This window comes from Poecilia latipinna, unplaced genomic scaffold (genome assembly GCF_001443285.1).
Source record: "Poecilia latipinna isolate Pla-1442-1.1 unplaced genomic scaffold, P_latipinna-1.0 Scaffold39, whole genome shotgun sequence".
Taxonomy (NCBI): domain Eukaryota; kingdom Metazoa; phylum Chordata; class Actinopteri; order Cyprinodontiformes; family Poeciliidae; genus Poecilia; species Poecilia latipinna.
This window is the reverse complement of record NW_015112655.1, coordinates 78721-95843: the sequence shown is the minus strand read 5'-3', so window position 1 is coordinate 95843 and position 17123 is coordinate 78721. Positions and strand designations below refer to the sequence as shown.

Below are 17123 nucleotides of genomic sequence, written 5' to 3'. Positions count from 1 at the left end.
AACACAATACTCCTGATCAGTGCTGTTATTATCATAATGATACCACAACATGTTGTGAGAACTTTAAATCCATATTGTCCAGCCCTAATTTAAGGGTAAAAAATAGATTTTAGCTGCTTAAATGTAAATCAGTTCACATGTAGCTGACAGCACAAATCCAACTGCAGGTGAGGCAACAGGATAAAAGCTCCCATTAAAGAAAAACATATAAAAATGATTCATTTCACAAATTCTGAGCTCAAACTCAGTCTGGTTAGATGCACTCATCATGGTTAAAGTCTATGCTAACATTGGGTTTGATTAAATGTCTGCGATCTTTTGTAGCCGTCAGCAACTTTGGGATAAGTTCTGGTTTGATATTTAACTCGTTTTCCTGGTAGAATTGATGGATTTAATTTAAACCGATTCATTTTCTGGCACAGATGCAACTTTTAAGTGTTTTCAATAAATATCTAAACAGGACTGAGGTTCCAGATGCTTAATACAAGCAGCTTCATTCATTTCAAAACAACTCAAGCGAGTTGTTTTGAAATTAATCCACTGGAATATGCATAAACATTCTGGAACTCAGATTAATCAGTGGATATGTGTCTGGGATTATTGATCACAGAACATCTCATCTTGTGCAGGTTTTAAAGCATCTTCCAGTCAACAATCATCTTGAAATTTGCCAGATTATTTCACTTACGACATGGGAAAATGTCTTGTTATAAGTTAAATAAAATAAAGATTTATTTGTTAATAAACTTGATTGATTAACAAGTCAACCCAGCAATTAATTAAAAAACGATTAACTATTCAAAAAGCTGGCTGGAAAGCTCCAACTCATTCACACTAATACAAAAAGCTGTTTGCAAAACCTGGGAATTTCAGTTTCTTCCCGTTCTTTCCCCACCTACGACGATCCTTTGGTGAGAAAACATCTTGTTTGAATCATGGACAGAGAGAAACAACCAGCATTTATTCACTCATGAGCGTGCCAAGTCTCAGAGTTTGAAGGCTTGAGTCAGAAACATTACTCCGTTTGATTGTATCAGTATCTCCCAGCAGTAAGGCCGAGGCCAACTAGGTGCAACTAAACTGAACGTTTGGTCTCCTCCGGTAATGGATGACTGACAGACTGTCGGCGTGAGCCTCCATCCGACCATGTTCTCTGACCCCGACAAGGCTGGAGCGAGTGTTTGGAGCAGAACATGACGATGGCTGTCAGTGATTCCTCGCTGCCCAGGGCGAATGGCGGCGAAATGGACGCCGACGTGGGCCGGGCATGAAAACAGCCACAGATAGTGACGGCCGTGCGGCTCCAGCCACCGTGTTTAAGCTGCTGCTGCTGCTGCTGCTGCTGCGGTGAGACAGATAGGAGGATTGAGGCAGGCCGGGGTCCACTGAAACCCCCAGGAGAGCAGGAAGGCACAGAGTGCTGGGCCTAAATGCAGATCTTCTTAGCTTCCACCCCCCGAGGGAGGCAGACACTGGGCCATTTTCTGGAATCAGAGAATCGTGCTGCCGAGCGGACAGTGGGTTTACCATATTCATACCACTCTTTTTAGGGGAGGAGGGAGAGCATCTCCACCGTTTCCCTGCACTGCAAAAAAACACAAACCTTACCAAGTATTTCTGGTTTCTAGTGCAGATATCGTAGTGCAATTGAAATAGGACAAAACCAACTCACAACTAGCTATTCAGCAAAATACAGCAGCTAGTTTTATGTCATTAATTTCTTCCTTAAACAGATTAGGATACAAAACATGTTCATTACATTTTTCTCACTTCATAATGCGATTTTAGTCTGGTTCGTTCTATTTTAAGCTGTTTTAGGGTCTCTTCAATCCATGTAAACTGCTGTTGGGCATATCCTCCCAACTTTTACACTCACTTGTGAAAATGGCTGCAAACTGATGTGCAATTATACAACCGTTTATCTTTGAAAAGTAGAAGTGGAGCCTCCTGCACAACCAACAAGAATGCTCCAAGTGGCTTCTGGATGGGAAGTCAACAATAAAACACTCGTCTTTTCCAGCAGCCATTGTACCGAGCTGTGAAACCAGCTGACCAAACATTCTGGAACTCAGCTTAGGTAGCGGTGAAGTGAGACTTAATCAAGAGGTTTTTGAAACGTATCATTTTCCAAATACCAATAAACATCAACTCATTGCCAAAAAATGTCACGTGGTTTTTTAATTGCTTGGGCTGTTTTGTAAAAGCAATAATAACCCAAATGGAAGTACAGAAAATGTGTAAAATATGTTTTTGTTTAATAGGCCCTCTATAATATTGGTGAAGAAGTAGTACTTCACTAATAAGACATTTTCTCCCATATAGGTGAAATAATCTGCCACTGATATTAAGGAGTGACTGATGTAAAACAAACGATATCTGGCTGAAAACCAGACCAAAAATCCTTGGTTCGATTTGTGTTTTTTGCAGTGTGCTATGACTGCATGTGGCAGAACAAGCTGGCAGGGGCTGCTGAAACCCCTGGGGGGGACCATTAAGGAGAACCTCGCTCACTCCCCACATTTCTCTTCTTCATCCCCTATTTCTCCCTCCATGCATCTCCCTGTCTTCTTTTCTCATATGAAGTATGAGGCCTCTCTCATTCATCCCATCCAGCTAATAAGGCAGGACGGTTGAGCCAAGGCCAGAGTTAAAATCCAGCAATATCTCCTGCCTCTATAGAAGAGGCTCCAATAAAAGAAGGAAGGGGTGGGGGGGTGGGACAGCTGTAAAAGAGCCATTTTCTAGGCAGAGGCACTGATGAAAGATTTGTCAGAGCTAAAAACGTGGAGCTGCTGTAATACTGCTGCTGCAGGCTGGGAGAAAACATCCCAGATTCATATCAATGGATTTGACTGAGGCAGAGGAAGGAACCCACCGGCTGACAGCTTGTCAGGGACTTCGGCATGTGCGCGTGTGAGGATTTTCCAAAGATTTGTTTAGATACCTGCGCGGAATGAAGAGTGCGAGTGTTTAAATGAGCGCGACAGTACGCCTGCGTGTGTTTGAAGCAATAGAGAGAGGGCCGAGAGGCTAACAGATTCATATCCAATACAAAGAGGTTAAAGTGACGACTCCGCGGAGCAAAGGGAGGAGGAGACGAAGGAGAGAGGAGGAAGAGGAGGGAGGGAGTAGTACAACAGATTAATTTCATTTCTGGACTGAGCACTCCTCTGCTTCTGGAAAATCGCAAAGGGTAATAAAAGAGGATAAAGAAAAGGAAAATGGGGGCAGAGATAAGGATTGCAAGCTTAGAAAAACGACAAAAAGAAGAGTCTTTTTCCTCCCATTTATCTGATGTAATAAATACACTGTACACGCTATGAGGCTCTGTGAAGACAATTATCTGGTGAAACAAATTTAATATGGTAATACAAATAGAGCAAAAATTTGCTTTAAGACATAAAAATGAAAAAGCCTCATGTCTAAATTTAAATAAGAATTTGTTACTTTTTTCTTTTTACAAAATATTTTAAAAAAATGCATATTTGAGATTTAATGCTTTTACGAACTGCTAACAGAATCAAGTTTGACTTTATAGAACGCAGTGTAAGACAAGAAAGATCTATACAAATGAAAAAACAAAAGCAAGTAAAGGAAAAACAGTAGTAAAGTACATTTACATGTTTTAAGGAGCAGGTAGAAGAATAAACTTACATCAGCAGCACCATCTAATAAATTACTAATCATGTTAACTTGGTTATGACACTCTTAGTAGTTTCTATACCCATATCTGTTAAATTAAGGTTTAAATGAAACAGTCAGGAAAACACGGCTCTTAAAAAATTACTGCATTGCATAAGGAATATGTCCAACATTTAAAGCAAACATTACATGGTTTGTTACTTTGGAGGCTACCTCAGTTTTGCAGTTTAATTTTCTTCCAGTTTTCTGTTGCCATGGCGCTCTTTAATTGCATCAATCAGAATTGGTTAGTGTGTGGATTATTCTCCTTATAACATAAGAAGAGACTGAAATCTTGGCTGTTTCTTACGTTTCTGTGTTGCGGTGCAGTTCATGTCGCCATCAGAGAGAATCAAACTCTCAAACAGGATCAGGATCCATTCATGGAGGTTTGCAGCCATTAACTTCCTGTTCTCTCTGTTTTCCTTCCTCAGAGGAAAGCACCTCTAACTCAATGTTTCCTCTTCACTAGCTGCATTTCCATTACAAATGTGTGAAAAACTTTATTGATATTCTGATTATATAAAACCCCCACACCATTTTGCAATTGTGGAGTTCCCAGTTTGAGTGATAAGTTTAGTTATCACGTGATAAATCATTTAAAAAATATGCTGTGGCATCATCCTACTCCTGCTGATGACAAATTCACTTAAATGAGGGACGTTCAAGCTGAAAACCTCTAAGCATGCAGGAAACCAAACCGTGAAAACTTGCCACTTATTGAACACCTTTCTGAACGGTTTCCGCTTCAGGAAGTGATTTTTTAAAAGACTTTTCAGTCATGGCTTCAGTTTTATGGTTAAGTTTTGCTGACTGTTTGATCAGAAACCACGCAGGACGTCAGTAGATTGTAAACCGTTTAGTGTAGAACTACAGCGATGCATTCTGGGAACAGAATAAACGTTTGATGCGCCGCATCACAGGAGGAGAATGCGAGTTCTATCTAATTTGTGATTAATACATAAAAATATTCTGGAATAATATGATTTTATCATCTTCAGTTAATATCTATAAGGCATCCCTAAAATCAAGGTTAAATGCTAGTCTTTCACAGTATATATTTAAAAGATATAGTTTGACAAAATCATATCTTTAGAAGACTACAACCCTTATTGAACTTGATTCAGCTCGAAGTTTACAAAACATCTAAATAAATTAGAGTAAGTTAGCAATTTAGAATTTATCCAGAAAACTAAATCTGCACAAAAGTTTTAGTTATGGCTGTAAACATGTTGAGTGAACAGTTTGAACATCTGAGAACCTAATGGGAAGCTAAGTGTGCTAAACGTTTTCAAAGTTAGCAAAACTGCTAGATGAAACATTAGCTTTGCTGATAGAGTGTTAGCAGATTTTGGTTCATGTCCCCACCACTGCATCCATCCATCCATTCATACATTCATTATTTAGCCAACACTGTATTCATTTGTTGAAACTGCAGCTTCTTCGCTTCACTCCAACCAGATGGTGGAAACCTGCGTCTTGATTTGCCTCATTAGCCAGTGGATTAAAGCTGAGACTGATTTGCTGCTTCACTGCACATCCAGAGAAAAAGCCAGTCGATGACTTGCAGTAGCATTCAAACTCCTGAATGGGTCTGACTTCCACTTATTTACAAAACTTAACACATCTGTGAGTTCCAGTTACGGCTCCTTGTAAGACGTTAGTTCTCTGGATGGGGGTTAAACACTGGTGCAAAGCGGAGTGTTTATGAAGAGGCTGTTGCTCTTTCTATTTGCCGAGACCAAAGCCTGCTGTTTACGGTTGATGCGTCTGACAGGTAAAAGATTTTCTGCTATTAAGCTCAACTGTAGCTGCTTGACGAATAAGAAAATTACACCTTCCAAGCACAAAATGGACCCAAAAATGCAAGGTATACAGCCAGTAGTTTGTTTTCTCTGCTTTCATTTAACAGGCACTTAAAAAGCTTCAAAGCTGGATTCACTTCACTTTGAGCGTCTCATCCAGGTATTTGATGGGAGTGGCTCATCGTCCGGCTCGTCTCGCAGTCTGTTTTTACGCTTGCTGAAATTGCACACATCTACTTTTTACTTTTCTGGCAGTTTGTTGACAGCCGAGCCAATTAAGGAAAGACTGTCCACCGAAAGAAAAGTTCAAAGGATGGGAGGGCGGGCGGTCCAAATTAGTGTTAAATGCAACTGGTTTTCATTCTTTTAAGCTCAAATCTGGAAAATAGTCCAATTAGGGGCAGCATCAGCTGTACAATCAGGCAAAAACACCTTCTAAAAGCCCTTGAGCTCGTAGTCTGCTGAAAGCAAATGTGAGTGAAAATGAGTCATAGGGAGTAAGTGCATGTGATTTGGGCATGTGTGTGTGCGTGCATGTGTGTGTGTGTGTGCGCGCGTGTGAGATGTGGGCTAGTTGAGTACAGGAGATTGAAGCACTAACCAGAGCACTCAGATTTATTAAAAGGGGCCGGACCCTCCGCCTGTCCACCTCCCACCACCCCAAACAATTCCTTTCACTCCCCATCCTCCATTGTTGTCACTTTACTTCTGTCTCTGTGCATACATGCTGCCCCTCCACCCCCCCTCAGATTCTGCATGATATTACTCGTTTCTCTTTAAAAAAAAAACGCAGTCATTGCTGGCCCCTCAATAAGCTCAATGGAGGGACGGAGGGAGGGGTTGGGGACAGGAAGGACGTGGTGTTCCTTTGGTAAATCGGGGGACCCCGACCCTTCCCTCCTCTCTCATCTCAAGCCCTCTTCTCCCTGACCCAAGTTCATTACCATAACTCCTGTCTGCTAAATTAAATTGGGGGGTCTAAATCTTCCCTCTATCCCCAAAACAGCGCTGACCACCAGCCGATGGGACACAAAGGAGGTGAAATCCAATCTATCTGACCCCACTTTTGTCATCCGGCTTTATTAGCTAAATGTATCAGTGGCAGAAAGAAACGCATTGTTACTGCGGCGATTTATATTGCTTAGAAACACACGGACACACCTGCAGGCATGGAAATTGCCCGACAAAGGACACGCGCTGGTTTGCTATGTGTGGGTTTTTCTCAATACAAACTTAGCTTGCATTCATACCAGAACGGTTTAGTTTGCTTTAATCAAATTCCAGTTTGTTTGGGAAGGTGTGAATGCGCAATCAAAAACAAAAAAGGGAACTCTGGTCTCCCTACAAACCTCGGTGTTGGTTTGGTTGAAGTGAACTTTGGTGTGGTTCGAATGCACATGTGAACACCAAGCAGATCTGAGACAGCTCCAAAAGCAGGAAGAGGACTACAGCACAGGGCATTCTGGGTAAATACAACCAAAACAAACACTCTAGTCTAGCGCTAGCAGCAGAAATGATTCGCTGTCTTTAACCAAAGACAAAAGAGAAATCCTACAACTGCTAAAATCGGATGTTACTCCATTCTTGTTTAGTGAAGAAGGAAGTTGCGCTCAACGTCTTCTTCAGAGGTTATTGTGTTATTTCCTTCAGTGGTTCTTGGTGCAGCGCCCCCACAGGCGAAAAGAGGAATAGGTTTTGACACAGTGCAGTGGGAAAGAGGACCACAGCAGCTGAAAATGTAACAAATGTTGCAATTTTGCTCCCCAACCGAACCGAGTCCACTTGACTATGAGGAGGGAAAACAGCCGCAGTCGTTCTGCGCAGATGGGATTACACAGTCGCACCTAAACATGCAAACACTCGCAGATGAGACAACCAGACACACAGTCGCAGGAATCGGGCTGCAATCTCTATAAGAGTCCTGCACCTTTAAGCGAGCACCCAGACGAGCTCGCTCACACTTCCACAGGAAGGCTCTTTGTGTGTGTGTGTGAGATCACACGCTGGCTTCATTATGTCAGAAAGCTGTGAAGGAGGACAGCAGCCTTTCTAAAGCCCCGTTCCATCTTATTCATGCAGGCGGGGGAACAAGATCGCTGCCTTCAGGTTGGCACAAAAGGCCGGCTCGTTTGGATTACACACACCAGCAGCAGGCAGTGACGGACATTACATGCAGCACACTCACACCTGCTACATCACACACGCCTTGTGGAAAACAGGAAAACAAATGTAAAAGCATATTCTTTTTGTTATTTTAATGCATGGAAACATCTGGCCAGTCTAAACTGTGGCAGCTGTTTCAGTCAGATTTCTGTGTGTTGCTTCTTTTATTAGTCTGCAGAGAAACAGACATTTTTATGGCAGATTTAACAGACAGAATTGCTCAAACGGACTGAATTTGTGATCTAGCAATGTGGTTTCATGGTCAGTTCTGCAACAACCCCGTGTCAAAAACAATTTTTCTATGCAGGAGGACATTTCTGTTGTTACATCCAGCGAGAATCGATACTGAATCCTCTGTCCCTCCAATGTTTTTCAAATTTGATGCTTTCAATTGTTTTGTATGTATGGCAAGGTGAAGGACAGACGATCTGCAGGCACCCAACTCAGAATATGGCTCGCAAAGTTCAGGTTTTAGTCAATTATTTATACTTTTGTGGCAATAAATAAAGGTTAACAACGATTTTTATAAACATACCTATATGAAAAGAGGTCTTCAATGAGGGCAAAGTGGAACTGAAGTCAAATTGCTTGTTTGTGCACATAATTGGCAACTAAAGTTGATTATTAAGTTTTTGTTCAAACAACCTATTGTGTAGAAGTCACTCAGTCCTAAATGTGATTGCTTGTTCAATGATGAATTCATTTACAAACAAAATTAAAGAAGCTACTTTTAGTTGAACAGCTTCTACTTGGTCAAGGCTGAGATTTTACGGCCAATGGGAAAAATCGGGACGTCAGGATGTCCTCGAAAAGTGGAAAATTTCAGTTCTGCATGCTTTTATTTTGAAAAATCTACTTTTTATTATTTCAGTCGCTGAGTAAACATCCTTAGTCTCCTACAATCAGTAGAAGGAGGAAATGCAAATTAGCCAACAATGTCAGCTTGTTAAAAAAAAGCCTGAAGCATGAAGTGAAACTGCATTCAGTCAATGTTCTGACTCCTTTTGGTAAAAATAAAACATTTCCCAAAATTCACAACCACAAAGTTTATAATGTTTCTGAAGAAATTTTGTTTTAATTTGTATGATCTGAGCAGAAAATAAGTTTGTTCTTTTTTTAAAAGGAGCAACTCCAGTTAAACCCAATCAGGTTATCAGGCTAATGCAACATCTGAGACAAAATAATCATTAACTACGTGACTCTGATTTCATAGTTTAAAATTACTTTTCTTTTTCATAACCATTAAACTTTGATCTCAGCTGACTGAGGAGAAATTCTGATTTCCAACAGCGATCTGTTCAGAATATATTAAAAGTATACAACAGAGAGCAAAAAATAAAAACAAAGTCATATTCATACTGAGTAAATGTGCTATAATTCAGATTATAAGCCAACAGTTTAAAAGCAGACATATTGATCATGTACCATAGATTTTACAGAGTTGATAAAGGTTGATATTGAAGTTAGCAAACTGAGGTTTCGTGTTTTTTTTCCAGTTGTAAGCCTTCCTTGTCCTCTTTTCTTTTCACCCCAACATCTTCATCCAAACTCGCCACATTTCATCTCAGACCAAAACAGAGAGTAAAAGTGAAGGAGAAGGTGAAAGGAGGAAGAGTACGAGGCAAGGGAGGGAGGAATTCGAATGAATAGGCACGCCGTTCTTTATGGCATTTATGTGCAGTGAGTAGAAAGCCTATCGACAGACACCTTGTCGGACAAAAGGGCCGCGCACGCTGAGTGCATTCGATTAAGGGCGCGCGGCGGTGTTAAACCAGAAAAGGTCCCCCCGCTGCGGCCGCGATTCATTATTTAGCAGGAGTGTAAAATGGACACCGGCTTTATAAACGCATGCAGCCACTGAAGCAAGGCGTTGGGGAAAATTAACGCACACAAAGTACCAAAGGAGTAAACACTCCTTGGACAGACATGGCGGCCCTGTGCTCATAAACGGTGGCGTATGATCGCTGATTACATACCCAAAGAGAGAAGGACGCATGGGGCAGCCAGACAAACCCAGTACAGCCAATTTAGCCCTTAATGGTGTTTGGGGCCATTAGGGCCAACCATCAAGTTGACTGTCCAATGCGGCATGCATGTGCAGCAGGACACTGTTTACCTGCACTCTTTTCCTCTCCTATATGTGTGTCTAATGGCCTATGGATGTTACCACGGTAACAATGGGAGTTTGAGCTGGTTGAATGGACAGATCGGTGGACAGCGGCGAGGGGAAGCAGAGTTCAGGCGGCCATGTTTGGCAGTTAGGGGGAAATATTCCTTCATATCTGCACAGCAGGAAGTGACCATGAGGGGAAATGTTACTCACCATTTCCAACAAGACAAAATGTGAACAAGTGAGACTTTAAATAACACATTAAACACGATGCATCTAATTAGCTATGGCAGTATTTATCTGTATAAAGTACTTTATGTAGAAAAAAATTATTGTCTCCTGGAGAAAATTGGATTTTAAACTTCAGAAAGTTTGAGTTTTTTCCGACTTGGGTTTATGGTTTGGCATCTCTTTTGCAAAACTGGCAGCAAAAGATAAATTTTAGACGGAGGTTTTGGCTGAATACCATTTTCTAGAGCTAAACTAATCACTTTTAATGCAAGAAGATGAAGTTAAGACATTCATAAAGATGTTGAGGAAAAGCCCGGGGACCTGGTTTCTGTGACATGGAACAACCAGAAAAGGAACCCAACCCTTCAAAACTGACTTAAATTTGCAGCCAAATGTCTGTAGAGAAAGGTTTCATCGAGCCACTGTGAGAAGAAACGTGTTGGGAGGAGTCGAGATGTGGCAGAGAACGCCATGACAGGCCTGTCAAACAGGTGGGAGAAGCATCACAACGCGAGATCCCCTTCAAAAACACTATTATTTTATTAGTTCAAACACAAAATACATGTTAATACAGTAGAAACCATCTTAGCACTACAGATTTTTGCAGTTTTAAATAACTCTGCTGTCTTTTGGTGGTACAGCCAATAATCATCAAGAAAAATTATTGCAGCTCCTGGATTGGTTGCTTTGCTAATGGCAGCCAGTAGTGTTGCCTTGTGCTGCATTTTCTTTTTCAAAATATTTTAGATGTACTCTACAAAATAATAAAAAAAAACACACAAATAGTTGGAAATCCACTCCACCTCCAGTTAATTAGAACTTTCTTTCGAATTAATAAAACGGATGAATTTTGAAACCAACCAGGTGCTGAAATAGGACAATAGTCTCAAATCTCATCTTGGAAAACACAAAGGAGAGTAACATCCAGCTTCAGGAACAACCCTTTCCAAACTGCACACCTCAAAAAACACTGGCCAAGGCCTCAACGCCACATCTCTGGCAGGTAATTAACCGATTCAAAAGGTTTCTACCATTTGTGCCAAGCAGAGAGGTGAAAGGTCAAACCAGATATATGCCAGAAGGTACAAAAAACGGCGTAGTCGAACAGCAACTTGGAAAGACAAAGCAAGTAAATGTCAGTTGGAATGCAGGTAAATATATGAGCATGTGTGGATCAGAAAAAAAGAATTAATTTTTTAATCACTGAAGTCATGTGCAGTAAAATAAATCTGCACATGATTTATGCAGCATACTTTGCTTTCTTTCATATTCTCTCTTTCTTGTAAAAAAAAGACTGGCAAAAGATAACCAGCAAAATATTTATAATTAAGAAATAAGCTGGTGTTGCCATCAGAAAGCATCAGACCTGATGACTATGTGTTTGTTTAGATAGTGAGGTTAACGTAAGTGAAGGTTAAATCCCTCGTTTCTAAAAATGTTCAGTTTTTAAGCACTAAAAAGTCAAACTTCATTAATCCCACTGAGTAACTTAAACAATCAGGGTGAGCTTTATTCACACTGATGTACATTTCAATACCAAACTCCTTAAATTCAGCTTAGTAGGACGACAAAAGAGGAATTAAAAGATTATTAGTAGGGAAATGTAGTAAAACTGTTCTGATTAGGCTTGGTTTCTTTCTCAAATGTTATTCCCGATGAGATTTTTTATTTCACCATTAAGTTTTTAGAAGAGAAAGTTAAATACTGAAAATGGAGGAAGAATAACGATCATAGAACGGTCAGGGTGTAAATGTGATGGACTCCTGTCAGACACGCAATCTATAACCGTCAAAGTTTTCATGTACTTTAATCCCTTCATGCACCTCGACCTGCAGCTAAAGATGCATCCTCAGATGGTGTGTGCGTGTGTGTGTGTGTGTTTTCAGAGCTCAGTGTGGGAGTGAGGCAGCTTAACGCAATAAAGCATGTTGTATTGACATCTGTGTTGTGTCTATTGATTCCCCATTATGGAGCTAACAAACCCGCCTGGACGCTTTGTCATTCGCAATCACGTTAACACCGGGACTCGCCGACAAACGCTGCCCCTTTTTAAAACCCGATCCATACACACACACACACTCACACATGCATGCATACTAAGGCAGGTGCACATGAATGCACCTTCTCACATTCCTACACATCCACCATCACCGTTCACGTTGCCGCACACACACGGACGCGGCTATGGAAGGGAAGTCAATGTCGGCTGATCAATACCAGTGGAAGGTTAAAACCACTCGCACAATGGGCAGCTATGAGCTGCTTGTGGTTTACCACACACGCCGGAACGATCCATAACCGACCTCAACGTGCAGTTTTCAAATCGTGCGCCCGTCTGCTGGGTTTAATTCCAGTTTGCATGGGTTTCATTTTCCCTCGGCTATTTGCCCAGGAGACACAGTCACTCTGACATGATCCAAACATCGGATCAGGCCAACACCTCCAAACATCCCCACGATCCGAGTGGGAAAGGTCTGCCACTTCACGCACAAACCCAAAGAAAGGCAATTAATGCCGACGGACGGCGACCTCTACACAGGCTCAGTTAGGTGGAGTTCAGACGCACAAACCCCCTGCTGAGCTCAGAGAGGTGAGGATCCGGAGTGCGAGGGCAGGTAGTTATCAGCACAGGGTTTCTGCAGGCTTCAGCAAGTCAAAGCTAAGACTTTTAAGATCTTTAATAAAAATTAACACCAAAAATGGTTGGGGGATCTTGACATGTTGTAATCAAGCATAGCAAAACAATGAAACATCTGGGGTCTGTTTGTGAGGTTTTCTTTGTTTTGTTTTTTGCACAAAATGAACCAACAAATATTGTCCTGGCAACTGACAGTAAATTTGCACTTAACCATTATAAACACCAAAAAGCTATCAAGTTAGCTAGCTATCTAGCTAGCCAGTTGCTCATTTCTGACCTGATGTTTGGAACAGGTCAGAAATAAAATACAGTTTCTAGCTGGCTAGTTACCAACGGCATTTCATTCAATTTCGTTTTTCATTTCATTCACTCAATAAGAAATATGAATAGTGTATGTAGCAACTGAAAAAAACCATAAATGAAAAGGAGGAGAAATAAGTGTGAACATCTAATATCTGCCCCCTATTCACATAAGAAAATTAGCTATTCAGCTCAGGAGACCAATACAGACCTACTTCGAATGCACAAAAAATGCACAATAAGACATCAGCTTAAATTTCTTTAAAATGCAGAAAGAGGTTCTGCATCGTTTCATCTCTGTCAGGATTGTACCATAAACTGAATCTGAACTGAATCTAAAGTTTTTGAAAATTTCAGTTCCTTCCAAGTTGTATTTGCTTTCTTTTTAAAAAAATCTGTGTTATAGTTAGCAGTAGCGTCAATCTAGAGTCAACTGCCTCAAGTAAAGCAAAGATGTTCGAGCACAATTCAAACTTTTACCCGACATGGAATATACAATATTAAATAGTCATGCAACAATAACATTTAAGACCAATTTAAGGCCAACATATTTTTTATTTTAAAAAAAAGGAATTTAAGACATTATAAGGCCTTAATTTTAGAAACAATGATTTAAGACGTGACTTTTTAAGGATCTGCTGAAGGCCTGCAGCAGCACAAACTGCATTTATGTATTTGTGAAGGTTAGTGCATGTGTGGGCAGGAGGTCTGTGCTTTGAACTCTGCAATAAAAGTTTCTCTGCAGCGCTGCCACTGCAACACAGCCTCATTGTTTCCTTACTGTGGTCATTTCTAACCTCCAGGAGCTGTTTTCTCTCTTTGTTCCCTTTGTTTCTGTTGGCATAATCATGAAAGATAATGGCTTCCCATCACATTCACTTCACAGCGTCTGCAGAAGATCGATGACGGAGAAGTTGGAGCGGAGCAGCCGCAGCCTGAACAGGAGGACTCTCAGAGTGGCCGGCATAAATAAAGCATCTCTCTCAATCCAGAATCTGACAGCTCTCAGTTTTATATGGGCCACACTGGCCCTGGAGGATTTTACAGCAGTGTACATAAAATAAAAGAGCATTTAGATTTCCTTTGTTGTGCTGCAGAGCGGGGACAAAGCGGAGGCAGCTACAGGTCCCTCTCCGCCCTGCCTGCCCTCTGAAAACCACACAGCAGAATAAAAACCCTCTGATCAGATCTCCGAGCTGCACAAAAAGGGAGGATTTAACTCTTAGTAGCGATCATCTGATGCTGAATATAATTCTGACAGAATGGTTGGCTTGCAGAGCGTTTTATGACTAAAATCAACAAAAAAACGAAAGCGGCTGCGTTTTGGGGAAAAGAGGATTCCCTTTATTCTTTTGTTTGTTTTCCATCTGGTTTGTGATTGACGTGAATGAGATGTTGGAGTTCCTCCTGAGGATCACAGCAGGTGCAGAACTGACAAAGACCGTTTTACTTCATTCAGCTTAAAGGTAAACATAACAACAAAAAGGAATGCAGAAAAAGTAACAAATGAATTGAAGATTAGTGGCAAATTTCTTAACTTAATTAAAAAAATTAAAAGTATGCACATTTTAATGGAATACATATCGGGATATATTTCCACTAATATTTCATGCGCAAACCGCAAAGCTCTAAATGAGGTGAAAACTCTTTTCCATACCCGCTTAAGTGATAATAACAAAATAAACATTTTGTAAGCAGAAATTATCAACAAGTCCTATCAAAACAGAGGAAGCAAGCTAACATTAGCCTAGCAGCTTAGCATACATCTTCCTATTCAAATGCAGTTTCTAAAGCCTTTTTGTCGTGGAACCACTTAGAAACTAGAGACTCCAGCAGACAAAATGTTGGTCAAGCCAACAAGAAAAATTATCCAAAAACATCATTATTTTTGTTTGAGAGGTACGGTAAACCTAAAAAGATTTTTTCTTTACTTTCATTGTGAATACGTCTTCTAGGTTTTTAACAATAAATTTGTTGTATTGGGGAAATTCTACACTGTTAACATAATAAAACAATTTAAACTAAATAACATGTTTACCTTGTGAAACAAAAAAAATGGAAAATTAAAATATTTAAGCAGGTAATCTTAACACAGACAGGGCCCAATGTCACTGTATACAAAAACTATTAAAAAATGTAAAATATTCTAATATCTTGACATCTTTTTGTATTTTAGGTGCAATTTATTTTTTATTCTTTGATGTAAAATTAAGTCAAATTCATTTTTTTTAAATAAAGTGGGTACTCATTGTGTTTTACTGTTTTACATTAGAGCCAGTAGGGATCAAACCATTTTAGCCATAAAGAACATTTCATTAACTTGTAATCAGTAGTTTGAGGCCTTAAACATGACAGAAATCAGATTTTGACTTTGCACACTTTAATGCTTTACTTCAGTATCTATGAATGTATTTTATTGTATTTCTCTTATGTGCTATAACTGAATATTTTCTATTTTCAACTGTATGCTGCCATTCTTTAGCCATGTCTTCTTGAAAAAGAGATTTTTTTTAATCTCAGTGGGACAAACCTGATTACATAAAGATTATTATCCATCAGGAGTTAGAGGATCTACTCAGTTTGATTATGTTTGCATTTATAAAAGCCTCAGCATGTTTCTGTAATTTTCCAAAGCTAGTAAAGCAGAGTGACAAGATTTATTTTACTGAAAGGGAGCAAACAGACATCCTGCAGCAGTGTGAGAGTTCGGAAATGTAATTTGATCAACTAAATAAGGGATTTTAAAGCAGAACCTCAGAGCGTTTCAGTTTGTGCAACTGGACTGAAATCAGTGATTTAATCACTGGACAGTTTAAGATTCAGGCTGACAAACAAAGAGTTTAGATACAGCAAAGAGCCGCTGTCAGCTGTTTTACTCACTCACCTCATCTGGGACACACCCAGATCGGTGCACACTCACACAAAACACATACACACACACACACACACACACACACACACACACACACACACAGTGAGGTCTCAGATCAGAGCAGGGCTGTGGGTAACAGATTTAGCTAAAGTGGCTTACAAGGCCCGACCAAAACACCAAAAGAAAATCCAATTCTGCAAGCCGTCCGTCCGCGGGGACGAGCCGCAGACGGGAGGAGAGTTTGCATTTCCGTGTCGAGTGAATCCTACTTCACACAAACGGGAAAGACAACAGGAAACAGCAGATTCTCTGTTTGTGTGTCTCTGGAGAGCATCGATGAAAGACGGAGAAAAGAAGAAACAACTGAGAAAAAAATGGACAGATGAGTGTTTGCACTCTTGTACAGTTTATTTCTCTTGTGTGTATCAGCTGCTTATCACAGCAATGTGTTTAAATAAAAAAGCAGCCGGAGCAGGAACTCCAACCCGTTCTTTCCTCACATGTGGAAACACACAGGGGAACCGGCTCGCTCTCAAACGCTCACATTTTACACGCTGGTCAGATTTCACTCACACTCCGCCTTTAATCGACGGATTCCTTCAAACAAACAATCTCTAATTCTTATTGCTTCCATTCACCGATGAGCTCACCTGTTCATTTGCTGACCCTCTCACTCACTCATTATTCATTCATGCACCCGGCCATTCTCTTATTCATCCAATCACTCCATGGCTCTGCTGCTCCTTTAACTTTAATTTCTTAGAGGCCCAGCCGGCGAAGGGACCCCACCCCCTCCAAAACAGAAGCTGCACGCCGGTTATGTGTTGCCTGTCAAAGCAGAAAGCGTTTCTCTCCTCCTGACGCCTACTTAGGCTGATAACCTCAATTACTGCCGCATGGTTCTGCTCGGACCAGCATACATCCAGTTTGTCAAATGGTTTTATTTTTGACTAAAAATGATCCAAACGTGAACAGTTTATAGCTTCATTTGAGTTTTTAAATGGTTTTCTTATTAGCTCTAGCAATAAAACGGCATAAATATCCCAGTGAACAAGTAGAAACATTTAAGACATTGATAAAAGCATTACAGCTGCGGCAGGGTATTGATCAGCAATTCACCAAAGCATCATTAAAGTAGTGATGAGGTATTTAAGTGAGCATAAAGGGAGGCGATTATTGACCGACAGACTCACTTCAAACCCAATCAGTTTTATTTATTTTACTCCAAATAACAGATTTTTAACTCAAACCGTTATCGTTTCTAGTTCGTTAAAGTTTCTCCCTTCTCTAACTGGACTCCTGTTTTCCCAACAGTCAGGGATC

General features: G+C 40.5%; 1 protein-coding gene across 5 annotated transcripts in view; it reads right to left on the bottom strand.

The window, feature by feature from the left end:
- The window catches only part of pou2f2a (POU class 2 homeobox 2a), a 95399-nt gene that overhangs the window by 60185 nt on the left and 18091 nt on the right, over window positions 1-17123 (bottom strand). The window lies entirely within an intron of this gene.